At 39.7% G+C, this 16104-nt stretch overlaps 1 long non-coding RNA gene and 1 other non-coding gene across 2 annotated transcripts; one reads left to right on the forward strand and one right to left on the reverse strand.

Annotated features, from left to right (window-relative positions):
* The first annotated feature begins 3283 nt into the window (after positions 1-3283).
* Positions 3284-3357, forward strand: TRNAI-AAU (transfer RNA isoleucine (anticodon AAU)). Its single transcript has one exon. It is a non-coding gene; the product is annotated as a tRNA-Ile (tRNA).
* A 3376-nt stretch (positions 3358-6733) lies between these two features.
* LOC147602912 (uncharacterized) lies at positions 6734-8283 on the reverse strand. The gene is made up of 5 exons (XR_015265725.1): positions 8269-8283; positions 7735-7869; positions 7459-7532; positions 7311-7378; positions 6734-7162 (listed from the first exon to the last, which is right to left on the reverse strand). It is a non-coding gene; the product is annotated as an uncharacterized LOC147602912 (long non-coding RNA).
* Between the last annotated feature and the right edge of the window lie 7821 nt (positions 8284-16104).

Here is a 16104-nt window from a genome sequence, read left to right on the forward strand (position 1 = left end):
CCCTCACTGGTGCTTTTCCTCTGAGGAAATCTATAAGACAAGGCTGTCCCCTGTCCCCCCTTCTTTTTGCTATTGTTGCGGATGCTTTGGGTTGGCTTGTTAACAAAGAGATTTCTGATAAGAGTATCAAGGGTATTGAGATCCCCAACAGGACTGATCCTTTATGTCTTCAGCTTTTTGCTGATGACACGAATGTGCTGCTCCGGAACGATGTGCAGACTGCTGCCCACTTTATGTCTTGCCTCGAGACTTTCTGCCTGGCCAGTGGCTCTCAGGTTAACCACTCCAAGACCAGCTTCAGAGTCTTTGAAGGGGTGCCCCCCCCCTCGATTCTGTCCGCTGGTTGTAAGAATATCCAAGATGGTGTTGTGTTCAGGCTTCTTGGAATCCCCATGGGCTTTAACATCTCTTCCAAACAAAGGTGGGACTATGTTCTTGATAAACTCAAGAACCAGGTCAAGAAATGGAGTCACATCAACACAGGGGTTGCTTCAAGAGCGTTTGTCCTCAATCACTTCATTATCCCCTCGGTTGTATACTTCCTGGCCTGTTGGAGACCCTCTGAGACCCAACTCCAATCCCTTAACTCGATCATGGGGAACTATCTGTGGGGGGGATCTCTGGGGAGTAAGAGGATCAGCAAAGTAGCTTTTCAGACATGCTGCTTGGAAAAAGAACAAGGGGGTCTCGGCATCATCAACATTGGTTTGCTTGCTGAGAAGCTTGCTGCAAAATGGATTCATAGAGCCATCTTGTCTAACGATGTCTGGGCTGACTTACTCAAAAGGGATATTGATAAATTTTGGCTCAAAGGTAAAAGATCTTGGAAGGGTTTCTCTCTCAATGAAGTTTTGTTCTCTAAGGCCGATCTCTCCCCTATAGGCAGTAAACTGTGCTGTAGGATGTGGGAGTCGTGGATGAAATACAAAAGGCTCTTCTGTTTCCAAACTTTTACCAAGAGAGGTAGATATGCTTATGCAGCTGACTCAGTGTGGTTTGGACATCTCGTGTCCCCGATCTCCAAGGAGCAGGTCCAGACCAGTCTTTCATGTTTCAAAGCTGGTATTAAGGTTTGGGGTGACTTATGTGACTCAACTGGCTTGTTAAACAGGGATCAAATCTGCAATAAATTCATCTTGTCCCGTGGCGGAGTTGAGTTGGTCATTCAGAGGTGTAATGCTCTTAAGGTTCCCATTCCCACGGGGCTGATTTGTGACTGTATAAACTTTTCTAAAGCCATCCGGTGGGGCGACTCCAATAATCTGGGCAAGTTACCAAGCACTCTTCAAGCTAGAAATCTGATTCTCAAGCTCAATAAGAGATGGTCTTTGGCCTGGAACAAACATCAATGGGCCTTCCGATTTAAGCTCATTTGGGCCTTCGCTCATGAAAGAAAACACGCCATTTTGGCCTGGCTTGTCATTCACAAAGCGACATGGACCCTTGAAAAGGCCCTGAAGTTTGGGCATGGTAACGGCCTTTGTCCCCGCTGTAATTCCAAGCTTGAAACTGTCCCCCATATCTTCTTCTCTTGCCCAGACACTAAACAATTCCTGGATGTTTTGAACAAGGCTTTTTAAAAAATTAGGAAAATCCCTTTGAGCTGGAAAGAAGTCCTCCTAGGAGAATGCCACTCACTTGACCCTTTAACGTGGCAGTCGTCAGAATTCTGTTTCTTTGGCATGTATGGAAGCAACGTAATGAAGCTCTATATGAAAGAAAATCTAATCACCACTTTTTTCTTTTTCTTGACAGTGTACTCAAGCTAATCCATCAGCTTCAGCCGAGTGGTGTTCCCATGGAGGTGGACCGGTGGCAAGACTTACCGTGGAGGAAATGGAAGAGATTCCATGTCTCCTCGCATGGCCAAACAAAGGAAATTATGATACAAGAGCTTCATCTGGAATGTCAAAAAAGGCTTCAGAATTCCGAGTTCCAGGATTCAGGAAGTTTATGTGGGGTTCCTTAAGCCCCCATGGTCCCAAGCTTCTGCTCATGTTCTTTTTCCCAGTCTCTCGCCTGAATAGAAGTCAAGCTAGCTCCAAATGGGGCTGGTTGGCCACTCCTCAGTTTTTGCTTCAGGTTTTGTATGTCAAACTGTTTCATCAGAGTTGTTATGCTGCAGTTGTGACCTCTATCTCCTGCACTCTATGTTTATCTATCCTCCCTCCCGGAATTGAAGAGGGGCTGGTCATCAGGGTTTTTTTTTGAACTGTTGTAACCCTTTTTACATTCACTACTGCTGGCCGAACTGGTTAGGTTATGAGGTAGCTCAGCTCCTGTTCTGTTTCAGAGTTTTACCCTTTCTTTCTGAAGGGTGCATCTGGTCTTAGTGTCTCCCCATGGACCTTCCACATGGGCTCTTGTAACCTCATTTTTCTTTAATATATTCCGCTGTTATAACCAAAAAAAAAAAAAAAATTCATCTAAGTGAGTCCTCAAAGATCTTTTGAGGATTTTATCACTCATGATAAAATGTGTCGTATATCCCCCCTCCCCCCTGTGAATTTCCGTTTTGGTACATGTACTTCCTTTTGGATACCTGTGTCGTCTGGTGCTGCAGCATGCTTTTGTATCTGGCTCCTCTCGTAATGTAATCAGCTCAGGTTTCTCTCCAAAAAAAGAGCATGAAAATTTCTCTCATATCTTACATGTGGGTTTGATCAAGCTGGTGATACATAGTGCAACAAACAGTGATATTAACATTGATGATTCGGTGTTGCGAAGTCATCTCACTTAACTAGGTCGAAAATTCATGCCATTGCACTAAAAGTACTTCAAAAAGAAAGTGAACCTTGGAGCTTCCATTGACAGGTTTTCTTTTGTTGTGGGATCTAAAGAACGTATATTAACTTGCAAGTGTTTGGATGGCTCAACTCTGGAGCCTAATGTCTGTATTGCGTTTTTAGGTGCCACGGGGATTAATGAACTCCCCACCTCACACTCACGATGTCAGTATTGCGATTTTAGATGCCACGGGGGGGGGTTGCGCTCCCCACCTCGCGGCTCACCCTATTGCGGCGACTCTGGAGCCTAATGTTGTTCAAAGAGCAATCTCTAATGCAAACCTGTAGGAGGAAGTTTTATTCTTGTACATTTTGCCTTTTTATAAATCAACCATGCTTGTTACAGCTGGTGAAAAAAGCTTCAGCAACTAATCTTCAAGTAATCAGCATAGTTCTCATAGTTCGCAAATTTTCGGGGGTTAAAATGTTATTATTGTTTAACTTCGACCTTTTAATATGAGTATATATAATTAAAGCTCAAATGGGAGAATATCAGTGGCCTATTAGCTCAGTTGGTTAGAGCGTCGTGCTAATAACGCGAAGGTCGCAGGTTCGAAACCTGCATGGGCCATCCATTATGTGTATTTTTTTTTTCTGCTGTTTGATTCTTTTTGATATAATGAATGGCATGCGTTATCTCTCTTTCTGTCTTCCCAATAAATAAATGGCAAGAGAGAAATTCTAGTAAAAGGGCAAATTGATTGTTCTAGAGCAATCCCGTGTTTTTTTTCTCTTATGACTACTACTTTCTAATATATAGGCAATGGTCTCGCTTCTCTCTCTTTCTCTCTCTCTCTCTCTCTCTCTCTCCCCCCCCCTCCGCCCCCCCGATAAATGGTTTATCCCATACATATATAGACACGCCCGACTCTCTCTCTCTCATACTCTCTATAGGGTAGGCCCGCCAATTAAGAGGCGTGGGCCATGATGGATTGTGCCTATTTCTAGAGAGAAGATGTTCCAATTAAAGTGCAAATCTAGGGTCTAGAGGATTACTTTTTTTTTTTAAACTTTCTTTTGGAACAAAGTGTTTCCTCTCAAAATCATCATTTTTTGAAATTTTAAAATATCCCAACGTTGATTTTCAAAAAAATATGAATGTTGATTGATTGGTCTTAAAAAATTTCCCATGAAAAGGCAAATCTAGCCATATCCTCAAATCTCTAATTTCTTTTAAAAAACAATATCTTTCCAAAATTATCGTATGTTTCTTAGATGCTCTAATACTCGTACATCTACCCTATATATATACATCATCCCTCTCTCATTCTCATACATATATATATATATATATAGACAAGAGTGAGTCTCTCTCTCTCTCTCTCATAAATATAGACATGCACGACTAAACTACTCTCTCACAACTACACCACTCTATCTCAAGCCTTTGGCAGACTAATAGGTCATATTTCAATTGCATCTACCATTCCCTTTCCCAAAGTGGAAGGAGACTTTTGTATCACATTTGTTTTGCTCCCATAGGTCATATTTGGCCTCCGAGGACGTTAATCAATTTCTCTCACACACACCTACATATAGACACGCATGACTGCATTACTCTCTCTATTACATATATATATATATACACACCACCACTCTCGCATACATATAGACATGCACGATTGCACTACTCTCTCTCATACATCACACCAATCTCACACACACACACTACACTACTCTCTTTCTTTGGCCAGATGTTGCTTTACTTGCTTTTTCTTACTTTGTATGATAGGGGTGTTTTCATAGTTTACCCCATTCTACATTTGTAGACTAGATATGAAATCTATGTTCTGGAGCTCTTTGGTTGATGGGTATCCTAATTTCATATTTCAAAAAAGTCACCTATTGATGACAAAATCATGCATGCATTGATTGGGAACTGGGAAAGGCATTGAGCAAAAACTCTTGTGATGGGAATCGGGATCCTGGGTTCACCTAGCTACACTTTGGGGCAGGCGAAGGGAGGGAGAACAAGACCACATACATTTGGCCTTGCCGATGTGCGAATGTACCCAAGCTTAGAGACTTGACACCTTTTTTACAACCAATTGAAATAAGGGCAGTGCCAAATAATACAATAATTCACAAATGATTTCGATGTATAAATACCACTAAATTTATTCAATTTCAGCCCTTGATTGTAAAGGCACAAATAGCTACCCATGTTTTTTGTATTTCAGCATGTAAAGATACATGGGATGCCAGTTCTGCAATCACAATAATTCCATCTTCTCGGTTGTTAACATCCAAAGAGGGCACATGTTAACATGATTCTAAAATTAAGTAGGGTGCATTGCATAGGTTTCCAAACATATGCATTGATTAGGCACTAACAAAATACGTAAATTGATGCTTTTCTTGGTCGTTGGGAAGTTTAAGTTCCATATAAGAAAAACATTGGCCCAGGGATCCGTCGCCAACTCTAAAGACTCGTACAAGCTGGCAAAATAGACCATCACCACTTGGCGACATGTCCACAACTGAAACAATATCAGCGTGCCATTGCAAGTGAATTTCACAACGCTCCCATAGCCATTTTGTTCGTGTGCATCATCATTAGGAATCCATCTGACATCATAAGGTCTGTTGTGTGTCTGGCCTCAAGTAGGCAATGTCGAGGCGTGTGATCACGTACTTGGAAGGGGAAGCTCATGGTTCAAGAAGAGGGCTTCTTACTTTTTATCAAATCATCAGATCATTGTCCCTTATTATTTTACTCTCTAAATTCCTTTTTCACAGGACAAGCCATGTTCCCGGTCTTCCCCCAGACCAATATAATCTTGCAAATGCAATCAAGCAATCAATAGAATAATCATTCAAAGATGTTGTCAAGAAATAACTACCACCAGAGCTATGCATGTCAGGCCATTTGGCAGGTGCACATCTGATGTTGGATGTAGGGGGCAGCATTTCCATCCTACCTGCAAAAAATGGTACCGCACCATTGCCAAAATTCTGCCTACACCTGAGTAGCCTGCCTTGTATCACTAATAGCAGGTGATCAAATTTTTAGCAGGTGGGAGCAAGGGAATGAATTCTCCACCCTCAACTTAAGCTACACCATTCACGTCTAGTCTCTTTCCAGACGGGCCTGCATATCAGTAGTGTCTACAGTGTTGTGAGCCGAGTTCATCGATCATATCATGTATGCCCTCTTCGATATTTAGTGTGATGAGAAGTTAACATGATCATGTGGGCAACTCCTGTAGATAAGCCAATTGCCACGAAAATAGCTCATGCAGTAGTTAGCAGGATGCTCAGCATTACTAACACAAAGGACCAGCCACAAGTTTCATGCTGAGGGGGACAGAAAAGTCAGGCGGCCGCTCATACCCTTGCCCACACTTGCCCATCTCACAAGTTTACCAATTGGGATTGAACCCTGGCCCTCTGTCAAAGTACTGAACATTACATCTGATTGGATGGCCATGTTACAAAAAGTTAGTATATAATCCATGGCCAGCTTTACACAAGGTGCCCCCTGCCCACCCATGAGCATGCGGGCACCGTGACTCCAGCTGCACTCATCTAGCATGATCTCAACCACTTGAATGCATATCACAAACCTGCCACATTTTGATCAGAGCACCACATGGGAAGAAGTAGCAAAGATGGTTTCTCACCAGTTGATTCAACACATGACCACACTTTCACAAACTGCTAAAAAAGGTGAGTTGCTTGTCAAAACTTCCATTTTCATTTCTGCAAAAGCAGTGCTCACATCGCACGATACATCACGGGTACTTTAGATGCGCCTGCTAGACAAATCGGTTTATGCACCATTGCAAATACTCCACACGTACCATTTGCATTTCCAACAAAATATATTGACTCTGAAAAAGATGTGTCAAAAGCCTTAGCACTACCAAACAAATTTAATCAGAACTCCAACACTACAGTTACATTGAAAATACCACGTGCAAACTACATAAACTTTGACAACAAGATTAATACTAAGGAAGCAATCTTATATCAAAGGCAATAAAAGCCACCCAAGACAACACATCATCTATCCTTGCAATTGATCAAGGCCTTGTCTTTGCTTCATTGAATTGAAAATCCAGGGTATAAAAAAGCTCTTAATTGTCTTGCCGGTTGATACATCAACTCGAAACCAAAATTTCCAAGTCTCATTAACTTGCTAAATGACAGCTAGTACAAAGCACCCTTGCGCTTCTTGTCACCACCAATCTCAAAGTGCTTGCATCGCTGTTTCAAACAAAAACTCAAATGAGTTACTATGCCAATACAGCCATTTGGCACACAGCCCAAAGGCCATGCAGAGGTGAGTCAACATCGGAAGCTGGAGTTACCTTGATCACATGCTTGCAGCTCTGGCATTGCAGCCTCAACACAATTTTCTTCGTCGTCTTAGCCTGCCCACATAAAAATGTAAGCATAATTTGAGCTTCTTCATAAGTACAGAGATTAGACAGGATTCAACCCAGAACATAAAATTTAAACCCACTAATAGAAACCCAAAATACAGATAATCAACGCCTACTTTACTCTTGATTAGCCCACCTTCTTGTGGAAACCTGGATTTGTCTGGCCACCATATCCAGACTGCTTCCGATCATATCGCCTCTTCCCTGCAGAATTTATTACAATTAAGCTCTCCATGAAGCACGAACACAATCATCCTACAACTTCAAAGCACACAACACCATACCTCACTTTGTGGAGGGTATGCTTCTTGCATTCCTCCCCCCTGCAGAAAGTCTTCCTTGTTTTTGGGACGTTCACCTGCAAAATGGTTAAGAAAAGAACCCGCATGAAATACACTGCCCATCAGAAATCACGCATAAATATGCAGGTATAGGGAAACCCTCCTGCGCCTTTAGATGAGATCGTCACACATCCTCTCTCACTCTCCACACAGCCGGCAAGCAAAAGATGCAAATAGACAACATGTTCCGCAGGGCAGATCTAAACAGGAGAGAGTTACCATGGCTGCTGCACACCAGTCGCGTGCAATGAAACTCGAGAGGAGAGGTAACAGAAATGCTAGAATACAAGAAGTAAGGTTTTCAGCCACTGTAAGGATACAAATAAAGAGAAATCCGTCGGTACAAATAAAAATCTAGCATTACAAAAAAAAAAATCAAAAACAAAAAAAAGTAGGGTTTCAGCCAAAGCTTTCACACGTAAATTATGTCCGCCCAATCTCTTCGTGGAAAAAGTCTATAAAGGCCTAAGGCCTCTCAAGCCCCAATTTGTTCATGAAAGTGGGATTTGACACGTTCTGTGTTCAAATCATTGTGGTCTCTTGGGATTGTTCCTACGACATTAAAAGTCTCTCTCTCTCTCTCTCGTCAACACGACCGCTGGCACATACCTAAACCTACACCAATCCATCGCATGTGGGAATGGGGGTTGTCACACAGACAAATGGCTATTGATTGGACGGGCAACCTGGTAAAAAGGCTACCACCAACCAGCACACCACGCTAACAAGTGGCCTCCATACAGTGTTAATCACCTTATTGGGGCACATGGGGTTTGACCCTTGGATGACGGCTGTGCGTTAGCCCAGTCTAAGAAAAGATGTATAATCTCATTCAAGAACCTTCGTGGAAATGATAATTTCTTTTGTAAAATGCGTGCATTAGGCATAAGACACCTTGTAAACGAAAAGTCTAGAAAATCCTAAGCTTGAGGGTGTATCAAGGTTTGCATATCAAAACCTAATATTTGACATACAGACACATTAGACACATTAGACACATTAGACACATTTGTCTAAAAGGATCACATACAGACACATTAGACACATTTGTCTAAAAGAATCACTTTGTGCACATTTTGTAATTAGTTCACAACATCTTGGATTCTATCCTTTTAGACACATTTGACTAAAAGAATCACTTTGTGCACATTTTGTAATTAGTTCACAACATCTTGTATTCTATCTAGAACGATATGGCTTCTCATTCATAAACAAACATTGTTCATCTAATGTTTAGAATCATTTGTTAGTCTAACCAATCACAATCTAATGTCTCAATTCTTTGTGTGCTTAGTTTATGCTTTAATAGAATATGCACACTTTGCTGAGAGGAATAGCAAAATTGAGTCACTTAGCTAGGAGAGAAGAAATAGCAAAGAGTACAAATAGCAAAGAGTACAAATAGCCATATCTTGTATTCTATCTAGAACGATATTGTCATGAGAATATATTTTAAGTCCTCTTTAAGAATATTATTTTCCCCCTCTTGAGTAATTTGGAGATGCTTAGGTTACTCTTGCGTCATGCCGGCTAGGTTAATAGCAAAGAGTACAAATAGCAAAGAGTACAAATAGCCATATCTTGTATTCTATCTAGAACGATATTGTCATGAGAATATATTTTAAGTCCTCTTTAAGAATATTATTTTCCCCCTCTTGAGTAATTTGGAGATGCCTAGGTTACTCTTGCGTCATGCCCGCTAGGTTAATATCGTAGGTGACACCACTATAAATATTAATACGTGCGGTATATGACGTATGCTTGGGGCCGTCTATGATTATTTCAGTTAGGTTTGTATGGCAAGGTGATTCCTGGAGTACTTACGCCTGGTAGTCATGAGTTGGTGATGGTTTGTGCCTGTTTAATATTTGTGGAATTAATTTAATTATTAATTGGGCTTATATTTTCAGGTGATGAAGATTACGAGGATTGATGAATAATGTTGAGGAGAATGTTTCTTATGCGCATCATATTTATTTTTACAAGCGTAGCTTGTAACCTTAGTAGTTGATTTTTCCATTTTGATACATTGGGAAAAATACATTTATAATGTTGAATTTATTAAAGCCTAAAGGCTTTACCGTAGCCCCAATTTTTGGGACACTCTATTTTTGTTGTGGAAGAGTGTCGTGCTCTCTAAAAGCACACTTTGTATATTTTTGGGAGCTATGGCCTATTTTTGGTTGAAAGCTAATAAAAATACTCTTGTGTGGGGGAAAGCCACGCACACAAGGGGGGGAAGATTGTACCCAGCATGTTTGTCTTGGAGCTAAGTATTATGTTTGCTATGTTTTTGTTCAATTTATTTGATTTTGTTGAAACCTGCAAAGCATGTGTTTCATGGTTGAATTTATGTGTTGAATTTCTCAAGTGTTCCACAAGCTATCCTAGAGAACGATTCCGTTTTCAGTGGTATCAGAGCTGTTCAATTTATTTGATTTTGTTGAAACATGCAAAGCATGTGTTTTCATGGTTGAATTTATGTGTTGAATTTCTCAAGTGTTCCACAAGCTATCCTAGAGAACGATTCCATTTTCAGTGGTATCAGAGCTCTGATACCACTGAAATTCTACAAGCTATCCTAGAGAACGATTCCGTTTTCAGTGGTATCAGAGCTCTGATACCACTGAAAACGGAATCGTTCTCTAGGATAGCTTGTGGAACACTTGAGAAATTCAACACATAAATTCAACCATGAAAACACATGCTTTGCAGGTTTCAACAAAATCAAATAAATTGAAACCACTGAAAACGGAATCGTTCTCTAGGATAGCTTGTGGAACACTTGAGAAATTCAATACATAAATTCAACCATGAAAACACATGCTTTGGAGGTTTCAACAAAATCAAATAAATTGAACAAAAACATAGCAAACATAATACTTAGCTCCAAGACAAACGTGCTGGGTGCAATCTTCCCCCCCTTGTGTGCGTGGCCTTCCCCCACACACGAGTATTTTTATTAGCTTTCAACCAAAAATAGGCCATAGCTCCCAAAAATATACAAAGTGTGCTTTTAGAGAGCACGACACTCTTCCACAACAAAAATAGAGTGTCCCAAAAATTGGGGCTACGGTAAAGCCTTTAGGCTTTAATAAATTCAACATTATAAATGTATTTTTCCCAATGTATCAAAATGGAAAAATCAACTACTAAGGTTACAAGCTACGCTTGTAAAAATAAATATGATGCGCATAAGAAACATTCTCCTCAACATTATTCATCAATCCTCGTAATCTTCATCACCTGAAAATATAAGCCTAATTAATAATTAAATTAATCCCACAAATATTAAACAGGCACAAACCATCACCAACTCATGACTACCAGGCGTAAGTACCCCAGGAATCACCCTGCCATACAAACCTAACTGAAATAATCATAGACAGCCCCAAGCATACGTCATATACCGCACGTATTAATATTTATAGTGGTGTCACCCACGATATTAACCTAGCCGGCATGATGCAAGAGTAACCTAGGCGTCCCCAAATTACTCAATCTGAGGGGAAAATAATATTCTTAAAGAATATATTCTCATGACATCCCTCTTGCTTGAGTTTGCAATTGCCCTCAAATTGCAGAGGTTTGTTGGGTTTGAAAAGAACGAAGGATCTCAGGATAAGCTCGGGAAAATTTCTCGGGCATCCATTTTGCATCTTCTTGAGGATGGTTGTTGAATGTCAAAAGATATTTGATGTATTGGTTCCCAGTTCTTTTTGTTGTGGTCTCTTGATCAATAATAGCATCAGGAACTAAGACTTCTTCCTCTCCTTCAACAAGAGGTGGTTCCTCATAAATTGGGTGAGAAGGAAGTGTTCCTCGAAAGGGTTTCAAGAGATGAATATGGAAAGAGTTGTGGATATTCCAATTAGATGGCAACTCTAGTCTATACGCCACATTGTTAATCTTTTGAATAATTTTAAATGGTCTATAGTATCTAGGTGCAAGTTTTACTGCAGGGAATTTTTCCACACTCTTCAATCATCTCTTCTCAATTCTCAAAAGTACATAATCACCTTCTTGGAATGAAAAATCTTTACGCTTCCTATTTACTTGAATTGTATACTTCTCTTGAGCTCTTGCAATACGATCACGCACTTCAGATAAAATGCGATCAAAGTCTCGAGTATATTGGTCAGCAGCTTCAATGTTATGGGAGAGTCTAGTAGCCGGAATAGATAATGCAAAGCTCTATCCCATAGATAATCTCAAATGGTGCTCGACCAGTAGCAGAATGAGGAGTATTATTATAAGCAAATTGGAGTAGATGTATGTACTTATCCCATGAACTAGGTTACTGAGAAACATAGGCTCTAAGCATATCCAAGATAGTGCTATTCGTGACTTCGGTCTGTCTGTTTGATTCAGGATGAAAAGCCGTAGAAAAATCTAACTTAGTACCCAAGTTTGAGAAAAGAGCAATCCAAAAGTGACTACAAAATTTGGAATCTCTATCAGAAACTATCACTTTGGGTAGACCATGATGAACAAAGATTTGCTTGACAAATATGGTCGCAGCTTGCTGAGAAGTCAGTGTCTTTTTACATGGAATAAAATAGGCTTTCTTACTAAACCTGTCCACTATTGTCCAAATCATGTCATGATGACTGGAAGTAGTAGGAAAGCCTGTAATGAAGTTCATAGACACGTGTTCCTATGGTCGATCTGGAATGGGTAAAGGCATAAGCAATCCCAAAGCTTTGCCTTTGTAGCTTTTAATTGCTTGACAAATGTTACACTTAGCTACAAATTTTGCTACATCATTTTTCAAATGAGACCAAAAGAATTCTTGAGAAACTATTTGAAGTGTTGCGGAAACTCCTCTATGTCCCATGAATGGTGGTGGTTGGTCATCAATTCCAAAACAAGTTGTCTATAGGGTTGAGTAACACATAATCTTTTCTCAAAGAAAAGATAGCCATCATTATGAGAATAATTTCCTTGAGAAGTCCAATTGTTTTCACGCAATTTAATCCATATCTCAGAAAAATCTGGATCTACTTCATAAGTTTCTTTCATAAGTACAAATGGTTCACTTTCAATAGAGGAAATGTTGTTGATATGTGGTCTTCTACTTAAAGCATCGGCAACAACATTTTCTTTTCCAGGTTGGTATTGAATCATGGGTTGGAAACTTTGTATAAAAGATGCCCATTTGATGTGCCTATCTGAAATAAGGGGTTGCGAAAGCAAATGCCTAATGCTTTGTTGATCAGTCTTGATAAGAAATTCTGAACCCATTAGGTAATGCTTCCAAATCTTCAAGGCATGCACAACTGCTGCTAATTCCTTGTCATATGTACTATAATTTGTTTCAGCAAGTTTTAGCTTTCGACTTTCATAGGCAATAGGATGGTTGTCTTGCATAAGCACAGCACCAAAACCTTTGCCACTAGCATCAGTTACTACCACAAAGAATGGTCTTTGAAAGTCAGGTAGTGTAAGAACTGGTGCATGAGTTAATGCATTCTTGAGTACTAGAAAAGATTTATCTTGACTTTCGGTCCAATGGAAAAATGTAGTTTTCTTGAGAAGTTCCGTCAAAGGATGTGCAATATAAGCGAAATTCTTGACAAACTTCCTATAGTAACTACATAGACCTAGAAAAGATCTAAGGTCATGAATGTCTCGAGGTGTAGGCCAAGAGGCTATACACTCAATCTTCTTAGGATCCACACGGATTCCTTCAGCTGACACTATATGGCCTAAGTATTCAATCTCTTTTTAAAAGAAAGAACTCTTTTCAGGATTGACATACAATTCATTTTCTCTCAAAAGGTTAAACACTTGCTCCAAGTGTTGCTCATGCTCTTGACGATTCTCGCTGAAAACAAGAATATCATCAAAGAACACCACAACAAAGCTTTGAAACTTTAGGAAAATGCGATTCATCATACGGTTGAATGTAGCTAGAGCATTGGTCAAACCAAATGGCATAACCAAAAACTCATAATGGCCAGTCTGGGTTCTAAATGCAGTCTTGAATATGTCTGACTCAGTCATGCATACTTGATGATAACCAGACTTTAAGTCAATCTTGCTAAAGACCTTTGAACCTCTAAGCTTATCAAGTAAGTCATCTACCCTAGGAATAGGGTATCTGTTCTTGACAGTGATTTTGTTCAATGCTCGGTAGTCAACACACATTCGGAAAGTTCCATTCTTCTTCTTAACAAGAAGGACTGGAGCTCCAAAGGGTGAACTACTAGGTCGAATAAGGCCTCTTTCTAACAAATCCTCGATTTGTTTTTGGATTTATTTTTGCTCTAAATTGTTGATTCTATAAGGAGCTTTACAAGGTGGAGAGTTGCTTGGCAATAAGTCAATACTATGGTCTTCAAGCCTAGACTTAGGTAATCCTGGAGGTAAATCTTCCATAAAATAATCCTTGAATTTGGAGATATAAGGATCAAGTTTTGGACTTTTGGATGTGTTAAACTCAGCGCTAAGCTGGTTAACCCAAACCATATAAGTCTTCTCCCTTTTCCTAAGAGCTCGCTTTGCTTGAGGATGACTCAATAAAGGGCTCGCCTCTCCTTTGACTAGACATTGGAGGAAAATATTTTCATTGTCCTTCCTTACACAAATTCTGTGTATCATAGTCTATATAATAGGGTTGTACATATGTCTCCAAGGCATACCCAATATTACATCTACGCCTTGTAAAGGTGCAACTAAGAAATCCCTTTTTTTTGTTAAGGAATTGATGCTTAAAGTTAAACCTTTCACCTCTTGCATGCAATTATACTTGGTCCAGTAAATGCAGGTTTAACTCTATAATGTGTAGGTGAAGGTTGAATGTTTAAAGCTCTAATTGCCTTTTCAGAAATAAAGTCATGAGTGCTACCATCGTCATGCAAAACAATAACTTCATGCTCATTAATTTTTCCTTTTATTTTGAGTATAGCGAATGAGCTTGAGGCTTACCTTCTGCTTCTGAATAGTCGGGGTCAGAGTTACCCTCTTGCTTGAGCGATTCATCTTCATTGTCGTCCCCTTCAAGCATATTGACTCGTGCCGCAGGTGTCGAATTCTTTGCACGTTCTGGGCAATTTGGTGCTATATGTCCTTCAAGCATATTGACTCGTGCCGCAGGTGTCGAATTCTTTGCACGTTCTGGGTAATTTGGTGCTATATGTCCTTCTTTATGACATCGAAAACATTTGATTGGAGGACCTTTGGGCTTGCCAACGTTGACTTTCTTTGAATTTGATTCTCCTTTGACCATCTCCTTGCCTTTGTCAAACCCTGGCTTATGAAAATTTCTTGAAGCATGAAAAGGTTTAGAAAAAGGTTTAGAGTGGTTACTCTCAAATGACTTGACCTCTCTAGGAAAACCATTTTTGCGTTCGGAATTTGTTGCCAAAGATATAGCTGTAGAAAGTAAATGAGGTTTAAACATATTCACATCGGCCCTAATTGTAGACTTAAGGCCCGAAATGAATTTCCTTTTTTGTTCCTTCTCATTGACTTTCTCCACAACCTGTACCTGTAGTAATGTATTCCAAAACTTCTCCACATATTGAGACATGCTTTCTTTTTCAAGTTGATGCAATGTATCCCATTGATGCCTAACTTTAGATTTAAATTGTGAAGGTAAGAAATGCTTTTTCACTAGCCTTTGAAACCTTTTCCATGAATCCGGTTTGTCACGCCCTTGCTTGATGACGCTCCACCATAAAGCTGCGCTATCCACCATGTGATTAGCCGGACATTTGATCTTGTCCTTCTCGAAAAATTTCTCCCCCGAAAAGTAGTCATCCAATTGACTAAGCCATGCCAAAAGGATGCGAGCATCTTTCTTGCCATCATAATTCTGAAATGAGAAAGCTTTATGACTGATTTTAGAATCTTTCCGTGAATTTTGTGCTTGAAGTGTAGCATTGACTCTTTGGATGATGTCGTCTTCATCATCATAAGATGGTAAAGAGTCACGCTTACGCCTTCGACTCGTGAGCTGTCGCTCCAATTCAATTCGCATCTCTCTCTCTCTTCTACAATTTGTTGTTGTAGAGATTGGAGTTGCTCTTGAATTGAAGGTAAAATAGGAAAATTTGCCATAGTGCTCATGCAAACAATGTAAATAAGTAAAATTGATATTATTTGATGTATGTAAATAAGGCAAATGATTGTACTTATCTCAATTCTCCCGCAAGTCGATTTGTGTTGAAACTGAACAAAGACTTTGGTTCAATGGTTGGGTCGAATTCCCTTCGTTTCGCACAAGTCCCGAGCAATTCCGAGTGATTTAGGAGACTTGGGCTAGTCGAAATGCTGAAGAAATGATTTTTTGCACCTTGAACACTGCTCAAACAATTCAGAAAACTTGGCCAAACCTCTGTAATAATTTTTGAGAATTTTTAAAATTTTTCAAAAATTATTTTGAAACTTTTTGGCATTTATTTGGCCTTTTTAAGCCTCTTTGAGCCCTGAAAAATCAATTTTCTGCACCCAAAAATCTAAAAATTGCAATTCTTTGGAATTTTCCTTGAAATAGAAAAATAGGTAGTGTGAAAGCTCCAAAAGTTGATGTGACATGCATTGGGCTTGGGAAAAGTAGAATTGGGTTAAGTTGAGGATTTAGCT

The sequence above is a fragment of the Cibotium barometz genome, chromosome 65, assembly GCF_041138505.1.
Source record: "Cibotium barometz isolate CiBa-2024 chromosome 65, ASM4113850v1, whole genome shotgun sequence".
Classification (NCBI taxonomy): Eukaryota; Viridiplantae; Streptophyta; class Polypodiopsida; order Cyatheales; family Cibotiaceae; genus Cibotium; species Cibotium barometz.